Source organism: Melospiza melodia, chromosome 2 (genome assembly GCF_035770615.1).
Source record: "Melospiza melodia melodia isolate bMelMel2 chromosome 2, bMelMel2.pri, whole genome shotgun sequence".
In the NCBI taxonomy this organism is placed as follows: domain Eukaryota; kingdom Metazoa; phylum Chordata; class Aves; order Passeriformes; family Passerellidae; genus Melospiza; species Melospiza melodia.
In genome coordinates this window covers 28,682,223-28,697,120 of record NC_086195.1, presented here as the reverse complement: position 1 = coordinate 28,697,120, position 14,898 = coordinate 28,682,223, and positions in this window count along the sequence as shown.

Below are 14,898 nucleotides of genomic sequence, written 5' to 3'. Positions count from 1 at the left end.
TTTCCTCACAGGTGCACAATGAAGAGCGAGCCACAACAGCCACACACAGCAGCAGGGGACATTCTAGCTGCATTGTGGGAGGGGGAAGAATGTCTTTCACCACAAAGGCCATGCACCTGGGCCATGCCCAGAGAGGTCAGGGAACCCCCACACCTGGAGTTATTCAAACCTCAGAGGATCAATGTTCCAAGAAATCTGTCTTTGTTTTGATGTTAGCCCTGTTCTTAAAAAACATTAAAAACTTGTAGAAGTCTTCACCAACGTATTTTTGACACGTTTCTCTGATATTATGCACTAGTAATACTATCAAGAAGAGACCTCTGTATATTCTCAGAGGAAGCCTAAGAAACATCCCCACAACTATCCTGCTGGTCCCATAGTCAAATGCAACAGATAGCAATCTTTAATCTCAGAGTGGAGGATGTTCTAAAAGGAGAAGAAAACATGGCAATGATTAATAACAAGTAGAAGTAAAAGACTAAGTATGACCCTCTACAGTTTCCTCAAACAAAATCTTTAAACACAGAATTGGAACATTTCAGATTCATGTCTTCTATCTAGGTAATTAACTGCTCTTTGTTTGTGGGCTCTCCACTTGATTTACCCATCTTCTTTATTTTTTACAAACTTTATTGAGTCTGTTTAAGGATGAAAATGAATATTTGTTTAAAGCTCTGGATTGTTACAAAGTTCCTTTATACTCTTAGGTGTCCAGTAGGCCAGCTGGAGGCAGTTCAATGAATGATGAGTTCTGACATCTGAAATTTCATCAAGAAATGAAATTTCATTTCTTTCATTTTCATCAAGATTCTCACAATAATATTTTATATTAATGTTTTCCCATGTAACTCCTTTTTGTGGCTTTAGACCTAAACAGACAGATTTATTATTAAAAATTAAATCTTGTCAGGTATTGTTAAAAACTACTCAAAACTGACATCACTGGATATATAAGTGGGCACTTGAAACAACTGATGTCTTCATTTCTCTACTCTAATCCTCATCTTATGTTTTTTTAAAAAAGCAATTCATGTATCAAGCTTTCCATGACGAAGTTCTCTGTTACATGGCATTCATAGGAATATTGAAAGCTGTGTGCTACATTATCAATATTTTCATAGTTTTTATTAATTTACCGTAAACCTTTTGCAGTAAGGAAAGAAACAGCAAAGTTAAGCTGCTCCCTTCCCTCAGTAAGGACCATAATTCTCAGTCCAGCTTTCCTCTACTGCAACTTAGTTCTTGTATTCTAGAACTGCTTTCCAGTTAACATTGCAATTTGACTATCACCATACACAAAATTATATAATTACATCCTTTTCATGAGTTAGCACTTATACAACAATCCCCTTCTCTATCTTATCTTGGAAAAGCAAAACACTTTGCTTCCTTTAATGCTGCCTTTCTTGCCTAGAAGTTAACATTTTTTGAAAAACATGCTGCATGACACCAATATAAGCTTTTATGTTGTCACACTGACATGCCCATTATTTCATTTGTCTGAAAATATATAATATTAGCAATCCAGGGATAAACACATGTTGACATTTTCAGACTGAGCTATAAACCAGAAAATTATACCAAATCTAGCCATCATATTAAATTTAATACTTGAGAATTATATCACAAGACATCTAATAATGTCAAGAAGCATAGAAAATCAAGAATGTTTAAGTCACCTACTTCATTTACTTCATCTTCAGGCTTAGTTGTTTGGGGATCATTTTTTTCATCCATTTCAGCAGAATTAATTTTATGACTTGTCCAAGCTGAGAAAGAGCCTTACACCTTTCCTCAGGCACCCTTTCTGCTTGTGAAGCTGAAGACAGCTAATTGCAAGGTCCAGGACCAAAAGAGGCATCAATTTACTTCAATGAGTATCCAATTGTAATCTCATCTGCCCTACTGCACCTTTGCAAATGTTAGAAGACTGCTATCATATAACTTCAGGCTTTTCATGGTCTTTATAAAGCTGAAAAAATAAAATACAAAACTGCAGTGCTAAAATCTATACATTACTGATCCTCATGGGTCCTTCCCAATTCAACGTCTTCTATGATTCTGTGAAAATGTCAAAATATTACTTACATGAACAAGAAAAGCAGTACGCAAAATGTAAAAGTGAGAGCAAAAACATGCTAAAATAAGGAAAATAAATGTAAGCACCCTAAGTAATAGTGTTGAAAATTGCAGATAACAGCAGCAAATCAAGTTGAGCATTTGGACTATCTTTTAAAATTTTGTAATGTACACTGTTGAACACTCAAATTTGCTTATTTTATTGTAACTGAAAAAGCAACTTACTTCATAGTATTAAAATAGATCAGGCTTCAAACTGAGAATACTTTTTGTAATCAGATGCAGGAAGTCACTTGTATTATAACAGTTCCATCCTATTGTCTTTGTTAATTAAATATTTATAGAGGATGTAACCCAGTACTTTCCTCAGTGGATGCTAAGTATAGAGCTGTCTTTCCTTTTAAGTGATTAACAATCTCAATGTCTTCCTTAAGTCAACTGCAGAAATTGTACAGGGGATATACAATTATTATTTTAAAAATAACCCTTCTTTTAATTTATCTTCAAAGATATATTTTTAAAAAAGCACTACAATAGAAAAGATGTACTTATTAAGCTCTGGGCTGCATTAAAGCTTAGCAGCATAGGAAAGTGTATCCATGTATTCCATATTACTATGTTTAATTGCTTAAAAGTCCCTATTTTTTCTTTTTTGTTTGTTTGCTTTGGTTTTTATTTAATTATGCTTAAGTTTTAGGGGCTACTCTGGTCTCAAGGTGTTCATGTAACTCCCCAAAGTTTCCCACTCCCCCATGCACAGGGAGTTACTATGCTGTAAGTGCTATTTCAGAAGCTAGTCCATGGATTGAAAGAGCATTGACAAGTAAGTCCCCATCCCCCGGCACTACCTGTGGTTTGGGAGATGAAAGGGTGTGGGTAAGCGGAAGAGCAGCAAGCAAAGAAGTAGACCTGGGAAAGCAGGGAGGCACAATGTTGTTTTAATGTTTGTCTTGTAGATTCTCACAATCCACATTAATACTTCAATTTCTATTTGAATATCCAATAAATTAAGTAAATTTTCCCCAAACTGAATTTATTTTGCCTGTGACAATATTTGGCAAATAATCTCCCTGTCTTCATCAGAAGACATTATCCCTCCTTTCCTGTTCCTCCCATTTTCTCCCCTGATCCTCCTGAGGAAAGGAGGTAGGGGCTGAGCAGCTGGATGGGAGTTTGGCTGATAGCCATGGCTAAACCACGACATTGTTGCATTACCTAGTACATACTTTCACCTCCTCTCCTCACTCTCGGGTTTGAGTTTTGTTCATGATATCTTTACTTTGAAACAGAATGCACTCAATATAAAGAGACTGACAAACTGAAATGAAACATGAGACACATTAGAAATAAAACCATCCTACAAAAGGGAGCACTGTTGTTTGCTCCTGTTTAATTAATTGCATATTCCCTATATAAAAAAAGAAGTCTGAAGATTAAAAAAAATTAAACTTCAATAGACTTCTCAGATCATTCACACACTGACCAAAACACTTGTTTTCACTCACATCATTCTCACTTAGGGGAGTAACTTCCTCATGCACATCTGTTTGGCAGCCTTTCTTTTTCTCGTCTCATCAAGACCCTCTCACAACCAGGGCAGTTTCACATTCTAATTTTTGACCTCCCATGATGGGGAAAAAAAAAAAAAGATAACTGGAGAAAAGATAACTGGATCTTGGATGCATTCTCCCCTACACACACAGACACCTCTCTCCCTTTCCATTCTGATGGGCAGAGTGGTTTGTGCTAAGATGAGAACACCAGACGGTTTTGAAGGAGGAACAGTCTGGATGTTCATGTAATGAATGCATTCCAGAGTTGGGGAAGCTGTGATGTTTGGATTGACATTAGTGCACGCTGGCTGCCAGCGACCAGAGGGAGTCTCGGTTTGGACCTGACTACCACAATAGATGTGACTCTTGTCAACAATAAACCACAAAGGATCCCTACTGGGGTTAATCAATCCCAGGGAGCATTACTATCAGGACACTCCTCATCTAGATTTAAAGGACTTTTTGTTCTTCCTGGCAGAGACTGTGAAAGAGAAATCAGCGTGGTGAATGCGTTGGGCCAAATTTCGGCCTATTTGGCTTAGCACATCCGCTATGCTGCTTATTTAGTCACTGCATAGACTTTGAACATCAGAAGCCGCAAATGGACTGAAAGACTGGGAAAAGGCAACGCTTGTGCAGAACAGTTGGTCTTGTTGACAATACCAATGAGTGAGTTCACAAAGGCTCATGAGGCCCTTGCCACGTTTCATCGGAGTGCCTGAGGACTGCACAAACAGAAGCCAGAGGGATAATAAGAGCATGTCCTACCTGCAGCCACCATGGACCAGGCCTCGGCATCAGGGTTAATCCTCAAGGTTTAGGCCTGGATGGGATTTGGCAGATGGACGTCACACGTGTCCCTGAGTTTAGAAGGCTAAAGTGTGTGCCTGTCACAGTGGGCAGGAGAAAAGACCTCTCATGTAACTCATCATTTGACCAGCTGTTTTGCTGTAATGGGTGTTTTATAGTGGAAGGAACTAATCAGACTCTGAAATTGTATTTTGAAAAAATTAAAGATGTTAAAGATGTGCTAAAACAATTGTGTAAGTATTATTTGTACCACATTATCTTGGTATTTTTACTGATCAGGTGTTTGGAATGGTCCTGCAGAGTTTCGATATTTTGATGGGGGTTACATGTGTATTATTGCTCCTGCAAGGTCCAGTTTGGGTATCAAGCAAGTGGACATGAGCAGCAGTAGATGGAGCTGCTGATGTGGCAGATGCGTAGGCAGACTGTTCAACTTGATAACGAGTTATGTCCGGAGGCGTGTGAAAGGGAGGATTTTCGCTGGAACCTCCTGGAAGATCAAATCCTCCAATGGTGTATAGATATATTGTCCTTAGAGTCTAGGGCATTAAGTTTACAAGATATACAATCAGCCTACTTTTCGCAAAGATGTCAAACATTTAAATGCTTAAGATGTAGTAAGTATACTTTTGTATCCCTTGGGTCTTGCTTGAATGTGGTAGATGTAAAGCACTGAAATGGATTTATGCTAGATGCCTATTTTATGATTTATGTGCAGAATGTTATCATGAACATCGGAGAAATTCTAATTGGAGAAGACAATTGGAAGCATTTATTGGTGGGCCCAGTCCTGTTCAAAACATATACCAATTGTTCGAGGGTAGAGAACAAGCTTACCAGGCCATTAACGCTAACGAAATCTGCACACATATTATTCTATTGGCTTACTGTAAAAAATCACGTGTAATCACTTTTGAGTGTGACAAAAATGTATTTGTGCCTCATTCTGTATTTAGTATCAAGTGGCATGCTGAGAATGAATGTTGGCACTGATGTCACCTACAGGTTAACTCCCGAAAAAGTTCAAAACCCCATTAGTGAAAATATTTGGCTTACTTTTGCAAATCGTACTAGCACAACTGAGTTTTGTTTGAGCCTTGCAACAGCACAAAATCCTTTTCATATCTGTCTTATACGATATCCTATAGATAGTGACAGCCTCTCTTCTGTTTATCTCCTGGCTCAAATCCCTTATAAAAGAAGGACTTTGCTGGTTAAGAATATTGCTTGCAATTACAATAGTTATTAGAATTGCATATTCTTGTATTATAAAGAGTATAACACAATTATCCGATAGGGTTTTGCTTGTACAAAAAGAAAAAGAGGGAATTTGTGGAAGAATGGCTGGATGAACAGGGCCATGGGTCCCTGGAAGTGTTGTACAAGCAAACCCCATGTTAGCTTAGCATGAGTAGGCCTCACTTGACATAACTAGGCCTTATGCCATGATAACGAGATTGCAAATTATGCTGCATCATGCTGACAAGGTTGAAAGAGCAAGGACAGCAGCGAAAAAAAGGAAGAAAAGAGGTTTTGCAATATAAAAATAGAGAAGTAAAAGCGACAAGAATGAGGAAGAACCCTGTGTTAGAAACACAAAGTAGGAGGAGTGTGTAAAAATAACCTTTTGCTTTAAACCAATGAACTAACGACGAGTATGAATAATTATTGATGAGTATGAATAATTACTGAAAACATATAAAAGTACCACTGTACTCAAAATAAACTGAAGCTTGCTTTACCAATCATATTGATTGATCACATGTCTTCCCTTGCCGCCGTCACTTTTCTAATCTGTTTCCATGCTGAGGGCCTTGTCTTCTTCTTTGCTATGGATACACTCGAAAATCATCAATTGTTATTTCTTCTATTAGCTCAGCTTTGCTTGCAGGCCAGCTGTCAAGCCCCTCCATACTCCTCTGGATGCGCTCAATTGTTCTTCCCAAACTGAGGGGCCAGAACTGGACACAGCACTCAAGGTGTAGCCCCACCAGTGCCAAGTCCATGGGAAGGATGACCTCCCTGCTCCTGCTAGCCACGCTGTCCTTGATAAAGGCCAGGATGCCATTGGCCTTCTGGGCCACCAGGGCACGCTGCTGGCTCATGTTCATGTCAGCTATCAGCCAATACGCCCAGGTCCCTTTCTGCCTGGGCCATGTCCAGCCATACCATCCCCAGCCTATAGCACTGCAGGAGGTTATTGTGGTCAAAATGCAGGACTCGCCACTTGGACTTACTAAACTTCATCTTATTGGACTCTTCCCCTCCATCCAACCATTCCAAATCTCCTACTTCCAACAGATTGACACACACTCCCAGCTTAGTGTCATCTGCAAATCTACTAATGAAAGGCTCAACACCTTCATCCATGTTGTCAATAAATACATTGAACAGAACTGGCCCCAGCCCAGACCCCTGGGGGACACCCCTGGTGGCTGCCCCCAGCTGCATGCAGCACCATTCACCACCACTCTCTGGGCCCGGCCATCCAGCCAGTTCCTAACCCAGCACAGAGTGCTCCTGTCCAAGCCATGGGCTGCCAGCTTGTCCAGGAGTGTGCTGTGGGAGACAGTGTCAAAGGCCTTGCTGAAGTCCAGGTACACAGCATCCACAGCCTTTCCTGCATCCACCAGGCAGGTGACCTGGTCATAAAAGGAGACCAGGTTGGTCAAACTCGACCTAGCCCTCCGAAACCCATGCTGGCTGGGTCTGATATCCCGGCCATCCTGCATGATGACACTCAGTACAAACTGTTCCATAACCTTACCAAGTACTGAGGTCAGGCTAACTGGCCTATAATTACCAGGATCCTCCTTCCCACCCTTTTTGTGAATGGACATCAGATTGGCCAGCTTCCAGTCATCTGGAACCTCACAAGTGAGCCAGGACTGTTGGTAAATGATGGGGAGTGGTAATGGCTCACAAGTTCTTCTGCCAGCTCCCTCATCACCCTGGGATGGATCCTATCTGGTCCCATAGATTTATGAATATCCAAACAACTCAGCAGTTCTCTGACTGTCCCCTCCTAGATAACAGGAGGACCATTCTGCTCCCTGACACCATCTACCAACCCAAGAGGACAGTTGTTCTGAGGACAAGCTCTCCTGAAGCTGAGAGCACTTCAGGGTGGATTCCTTTAATAGGGAAGACAGGGAACACTCACTTTTGGATGAGTGACTAAAAGTGCTAATATCCTGATAAATACAGAAATACAATCTTGAATTAGCTATATAGGTGCTTTCTAGCTTTATAACTGAGAATTCTGCAGGCCCAAAAACTGTAAACTTACACATTTCTGGACAAACCTTCTTATATTTATAACCCTTTAGATATTGTACTAGATCATAAAAATTTTATTTATATGCTGCATTGGCAATATTTATATACTATACTAGCACTGAACCTAATCATGATCATGCATACATTGATTGTGTCCTGTTTCTCATACCTGGCTGAGAACATTCCCTCCACTTCTCTGCTGTACTCCTCAGCCCACTGAGTCCCTGATTAAGGGAAAGGTTACAGAGGATCCACACAACAGCCTCAAGCCACAGCAGAGATGTCTGTCTGTATTACACAGATGCATCCTGGAGGAAGCTGGGATACCAGCAATTTGGCCTTCTAGGACAAAAAACTTGTCTTATGCAGCATGCTGCACAGAGGAGAGGTAAGGTTCATCTCACCTGTCTTAGACTGTCTACAAGTTAGGCATGTAAATCCAAATTCCTTTTTTAGACTGAATCTATACATGATGGTTGACAGAGAAGATGAATCACACTTTCACTACTGAGTACAGACAGAAAAGAGGCAATTATCTTACCAAACCTATCTTCTACAAAATCATCTCTGTGTAATAGAAATGTTTCCCTTCTGACCAAAGCTGCTTTCATGCTCAGCTCAGAGGCCTTCTTGCTCCTTTAACTGATGGAAGCCCAGAACCAGCCTGACAGCATCAGCCCACTAACACAGCAGGGAGCTCCACAGAGCTACTAACCTCAGCATGACATTTTTTCCAAACTATACATCTGAAGTGACAGAATTTGCTTGTATTGCAGGATCTTCCATTGCTTACCAGAAATGTCTAACAAGCTACATGAAATCATGGAGGAAAGTCCCTGCACAAAGCAAAGTTAATTCTACTACAACCTGGTTTTATTACCTATAAGAATTCTCTTGCATGCTGCTTGTATCTGTTTTTCTTTAATCAAAACTCAGGTAAAGCACAGATTTTAACATGTCTGTGAAAACTAAACAAGAGTTTAAGAGGCAATTTATAGCAATCTTTCAGGAGGCATTCATGAACATCTTTAAATCAATCAATTTTCATTGGTACACAATCACATTGTCTGATTCCATACTCTGTCACTCCAATAATTTCTTCAAATTACAGCTGAGATTACTGCCAACAGAGGAAGGAGAGGTTTTGGCTGTCCTTCCTAATAAGCCAGCTGAATTTGTTATTCAGCTTCATTATGAACACAGAGAAAGTAAAATACCTATACCTTCATAAGCATGTACTAATAACTACTGTGGTATTAGTAGTCTGCAAAGATCTGCATACACACAGTTCAGTCATTAACATTTTGACTACATCCTTTCCACCCCTGAAGACAGAACCAGCACAATAGATGCTATTTCAATTTTTTGAAAGCTGAAGTTGTGAGCAAGATGAAGTGATGTTTTTATCAAAGTATGAAAGTGGGTGACAACTGATTACTAAATACTAAATTATTGATAACTGTCTAGTAACACATATTTCAGTATCAACTTTGAACCTCTTTTCCCCTCCTCCACTGAATGAGTACCATGTTGCTTGCTCTCCAGGTCTTTGTCGTCTAGAAATGCAACTTGGAATCACAGTGCTTGTACTTATTTTTCCTCTACTTGACCTCTTACTCAATTTCTGATTGCTGACAATGCTTGACTATGCACTAGAGGTCTCTGATGTAACAAAACATTTTCCAACAGACAAAATCACTTTGGAAATTACAGGCAGTTGAGCTGCCTTCAAGGATCCTGAAACAATACATACATACATAATTGCCATTGGCAGAGCACATCACCTGAAATGAAGCAGCTGACCATCTTGCATAGCAGCACTAATAGAGCTATTTCATCTCAGCAACGGACTGAGAATAGCTTAGTAATTTGCATCACATCAATTTAAATTAAATTTAAAATGCTAAGTGAGCACATCTTTCAGACACAACATCGATTCATCAGTCTGTGCCATTTTAAGGACAGCAAGCCCTGCTATTTCATCAGTTAACGGTCTTGCACTATTCAGTGCTCATTGGTGCCACTAGCTAATTTTACTCACCATTTCTGTCTTGCTTATGTGAAATTATGTGTAGCAGGGCAAGTAAGAAGTCAAACAATACTGACACAGCATACATGCAGCAATACTGCTGGATTAAATGTGACTTATTAGGACAATCACAGTGGTATGAAACCTGCTGCGTTTCAAATAAAATAAATACTATAAAAAAAAAGTTTCTGCAATAAATGAGGTTGACCCAGCTGAAGTAGCACTGAAACCAATGGTAACAGCCTCTACAGAGGCCAAGTTAGGGCGGCTCTTCAGTCAAGCAAAAGCCACATTTGTAGCTTTTCAGGTGATTTCCCGATGTGCAAACTCCCATCGTTCATAACGCTCAGTGACGTGTGCTTGGATAGGTCAGGCCTGAGCAGAGTCTGACAAGCCAAGTCAAAGCACTTTTACTGGTGAAAGCCTCTGTGCCTGTCCCTGCAAATCAAACTTCAGTTGGTGACCTGGCCCTTAATTGGTTAAAAGTGAACAGAGATAAGATTTATAAGGTCATGGCTTCAGCTTGTAGGCAGTGCTGCACAAAAGCACTGGTCTATGAGGCTAAGACCTCCAGAAATTTTTATGGTTAATGGATACCCTGTTCTCTATCACCAAACCCTGTGTGCCACATGGAAAGCAAAGAGGAAAACAGCCCTTCTCTCACTTTCTTAGCAGTCATATTTGTTGACACAACAGATGCCAGCTGATGTGAGTCTAATGTTTAGTGCAAGCAAACCACAAATATCTTACTCATGCTTATCTCCCCAGGAAACCCAAAGCCCCATGCCAGCCTAGCCTCAGTGTTTGCCACAAACAAATGCCCCTACAAAATGCTGATGTAATCTACTTGTTCTGCCTTTCCACCGTTGCATTTTCCTTGCAATTAGGCAGAGAAGATCTGGGATACCCTGATAGAAGACCAGCACTGGAAGTTTAACTCCTTGTCTTCCTCCTCTTTCTTTCAAAAACCTACCCATGCCATTTCCTTTCCTGTTTTTATTATTTCTATTACTCTGAGCATTTTCTAAGTAGGAGGATAGACCAAAAAAGCCTGGGGGGAAAAATCCCAACAAATCCAACCAAAACCCAATACCTAGAGTTTTTTATGCTTTATTACTTTTACCTAAAAGACTTCAGGAAGGCACGGATGCCACCTGTGATACTTTTATTTCTACTCTATCAGTCCTTCCATGTTATGATCCAGGCAGGGAGAATATGCCAAGCATATACAACTTCAAACTGTCAAGGAGCAATACAGATTTTTTCTTTCTTTTCAAAGCAAATAACTCAAACTAATCTACTAATAAACAGTTAGATCATTTGCACTTTCAACTATTAAACAAACTATTTCACTGAGTCAGTTTTTGTTCAGGAGTTATGGGGCAGCTCAACATTTCATCCCTAGAAGTGACTGACACTGCTGTTGTCATCCCTCACCCACTAAAGATTTTGATTAGCAAAGTACCCAGAAGCCCTGAGATTAAAGAGATTAATTCAAGAACTGAGAACCCTACTTGACAGGGAGGGGAACCAGGAAGTTAATCCACATAATTTGACAAAGAAAAGTCTACACAAAAGTATTCTTAGTATTTGAATAACATAGTTCTGCTATTCCCAGATAATTTACAAGGAAAATCTGGTTTTCAGAATAAAAAACACATGGAAGCACGGACAAGCCTGTCAAGATGAACAGCTCGTGAGGGCTGTTAACCATGAATATGATTGACCAAGATTTGCATTGGGTCAAATTGACCAAACTGCCCTGTTGAAATTTTACTATTTTTTTCCAGAGATGCTCTTGCTGTTCTGCCTAGGTCACTGACCACTTCTCTGATCTTGACATCTTTGTGTACTAGCAGGCAATTTTTTCTTTATCTCAGCTGCAGGGATTCTAATCTTCATTAGAGGTTGATCACCAGCTGAATACCTGCTCGTGCCCTTGGGCTGAGTGTCAGGAAATAACAGACAGAAGTTAAGAGGATTTGGACTGATGGAAACAAATGAAAGTCTAAATATAAAACTTGTTACTGTGATCTACACAAGCTGCTTTTTCCCCCTTGCCTGCTTCTAGGTTCTGCATTACAGGGATTGCTGTTGGTATGTTGGTTAGAGAAGCAGGACTTCAAGGGTTGGATGTGGGCATATTCTGCATATGGCAATGTCCTTACACATTCACTGCCCTGTGAAGAAATTGTAAGAACTAAGGAACTATAAACAGGAGGGAGCTACAGCCCTGTCTGCTTCTTTTACAGTGAAATCACTTATAAAAAATTTAAAATCTTAGTGTAGTTTGAACTAGAGCTGAAGGGATTTGGTTTTGTTTTTATGTTTTGTGTCTGCCATGGGGAAGGTCAGCAGAGAGAAATAGCATTTCCAGCTGCTGTGTCTTCACACAACCTCAACACAAAGAGCTTTTGAGCCTTTCTTCAGCATCATCATGTTATCCAGCTCCATCAGTCAAAATCTCACAGTAACCCCACTTGAGCCAGCTTTTTGGACAAAAGCTTTACCTGGGATTTAAATACTGCATTATCCCATTGGCAGGTCCTATCCCATATTCTTTAAGAAGCTTCAACTCTCCCAATGTTAGAGCCAATCACCTTGTGAAAGGTAAAATGAAGCTAATCAAGATCATTGGGGGAAATCAGTCTTATCAGCAATTTGCCAAATCAGGCAAGCCACCTGAGATTTGTTTAAGGCTCAGGTGGATATCACAGCACACAAGCTGATCACATATACAAGCACAGTGCCTAGTAAACACAGCTGGTCATATAAGCTGCACCAGCCTACTGCAGCAAAATTTCAGTAGCTTTTTTTGCCTGGAAAGCATGGGATAAGATCCCCACACTTTGTGTACAGTAATGTCAGAACCTGCACAGACTGCACTTCCTGCGTGTAACACAGTAGTGCCGAATGTCTGTGTCTCTTGACCTTCAGACCTTCAGACACAGGAAGCTCCCTAGATTCACCTCCATGTTGGCTACCGACCTAGCTTTTGCCTGTCCAGACTTGTAGTGGATTTATTTTAACAGGCCAGATAGATTCCTTATGGTGTTTTAATGAGTTAAAAGCAGCAGGGACCTAACTTAGGATCATCTGAGATGCTGGCCACCTTTTTTACTGCCAGGGCCACAAAACAATATAAACAAGACAAAAACCACCTACACTTCTAGAAGGACAACCTGGACCCCTCCTCACACAGCTCAGAATTTTGTGCACACTCATGTTGTCTCCACTCGTAGTTTTGCATGTAACATGCAGGGCTGTCAATATTTCTCCTCCAGAGTATTCGTTACACACTGAACTCATCACATGGTTGGGATCCTGTTCAAGACATCAAATCTTGGAGCTTGCCTCAGCCTCATAATTTCTCAAATTTCTTTCTCATAATAGTTTAAAGAATATATTTAACTCCAATTTCTCTTTGGGGGTGGATGTGAGGAGGTGAGGACATGACACATAACTGTATGTATATGATTTCAAATTAGTTAGAGATATTGCATTTTTCAATGGGTCTTCATACTACCCTGCATTTTCAGTGCAGCCCATCTCATGATGATTACAAAGAACTCCCAGACACAATCATAAGAGAAGCACTAAGAAGTGCTTTGCATTTGTAATGAATCCTAAGGGAGGAAACACGATTCATTCTGTAAAACACTGAACACATGGCAATAGTCACATGCTTGATCCCAAAGGACAAGGCATAGTTAGAAGCACCCAGCTCATAAGTGATATTCTTTACAGAATTATTTTTGGAGTTATTCCAAGGAGTAAAACAGTGGTCGTAAAAATCAAATTTTAAATAAAATGTTCTTATTGAAGTCCTGGTTGCTTTTTGATGGATAGACACTCATCTATATTGGAATAAAAACACTTTAGTCAGAACATTGTCTTTTATTTCTTTGTTCTTTGAATAACTCCTGCTGGACACTGGAACAGTTTTTCCCAGCGCAGCAGCTCTGCCTGCACAGAGGAGAGGATCTGGAGAGCATGTGCATTTTGCTGTGCATTCAGTCTTATTTTAACACAGCCAAGTAAACATGCAAATTCCAGTTCTCTTTAAGCAATGTACATTACCAGTGTCTGCTATGAGCAACTTCCCACTAATGTGAATAAAGATCTGCCTTCCCTCATTCCCAGCCAAGGTGACAGGACTTGCACCTTCACTTGCTCTATATAGATTTAAATTAGAAGTATTAACTGAGCTTATACAAACATTGACCAAAGGAACAACTAAAATTCAAGGCCCCTGGTGACCTTTGATGACAGAAGGGGTGGTATTGATGACATTAAATATGAGTGGTTTATGTTTCCATTTGTAGAGGTCATTCATCTCCGTCTTCTCCCAAATGAGGGAGATATTCCTTTTTCTATAGGAATAGCTGGTTACCTTCCACTGTAGTCTTTTGTTCCCAAGAATTTTATTCTGTCTATATTTTTCTGGGTTTTGTGAGTTATATTTTTCTGTATTTTATTGCTTATTTCAAGTCTGCTCACAGGAAAGACAGCTTTAAACCCATTTATTCTTCCAATTTTTTCTAATTTGCATTTTTTTTCCCTAAAGACCTACCACCTATACAAAACAGGCAAGTTAGCAGCAGGTAGGTTTATTTGCTATCAGACTTCATCTGCTCCCCTTTTCAGAGTTAAGCAAGGTACCCAGAAGTGGGAAGAAAACCAATAGCAACAAAAAAACCCTCTCTTGTTTGCTCTGCCCATTAGAAGGTGTTATATTCCTCAGCCCCAGCTAGGCCAGCCATGACCACTGCAGTTCAGTTCCCTGCAAGCTTTGCTGACCATACAGCACTCTGTAAGGGCTCCCATCTCACCACCATAACACAGCAAGCAAACAAATAAATCCAGCTGTTTCCATTCCACATCTTCTCATATTCTAAAAATATCACTGAAATGTTTTGAAGTTTAAAGCGTGCTAACTGTCTCTGCTGGCCTTGATCACGTGTTATACCTACAATACAATTTAACTAACTATCATTTTACAGTTGTTCTCTCAAATACAAAGCTAAAATGCCCCTTTCATTTCAAAATCACTATGAAGAATGTAACAGTTTCTGAAATTCATTGTGTTTAAAACTAAAGATTCATTCTAGATGTAGATTAAGGTTTATGATTCATCCCATTATAGCT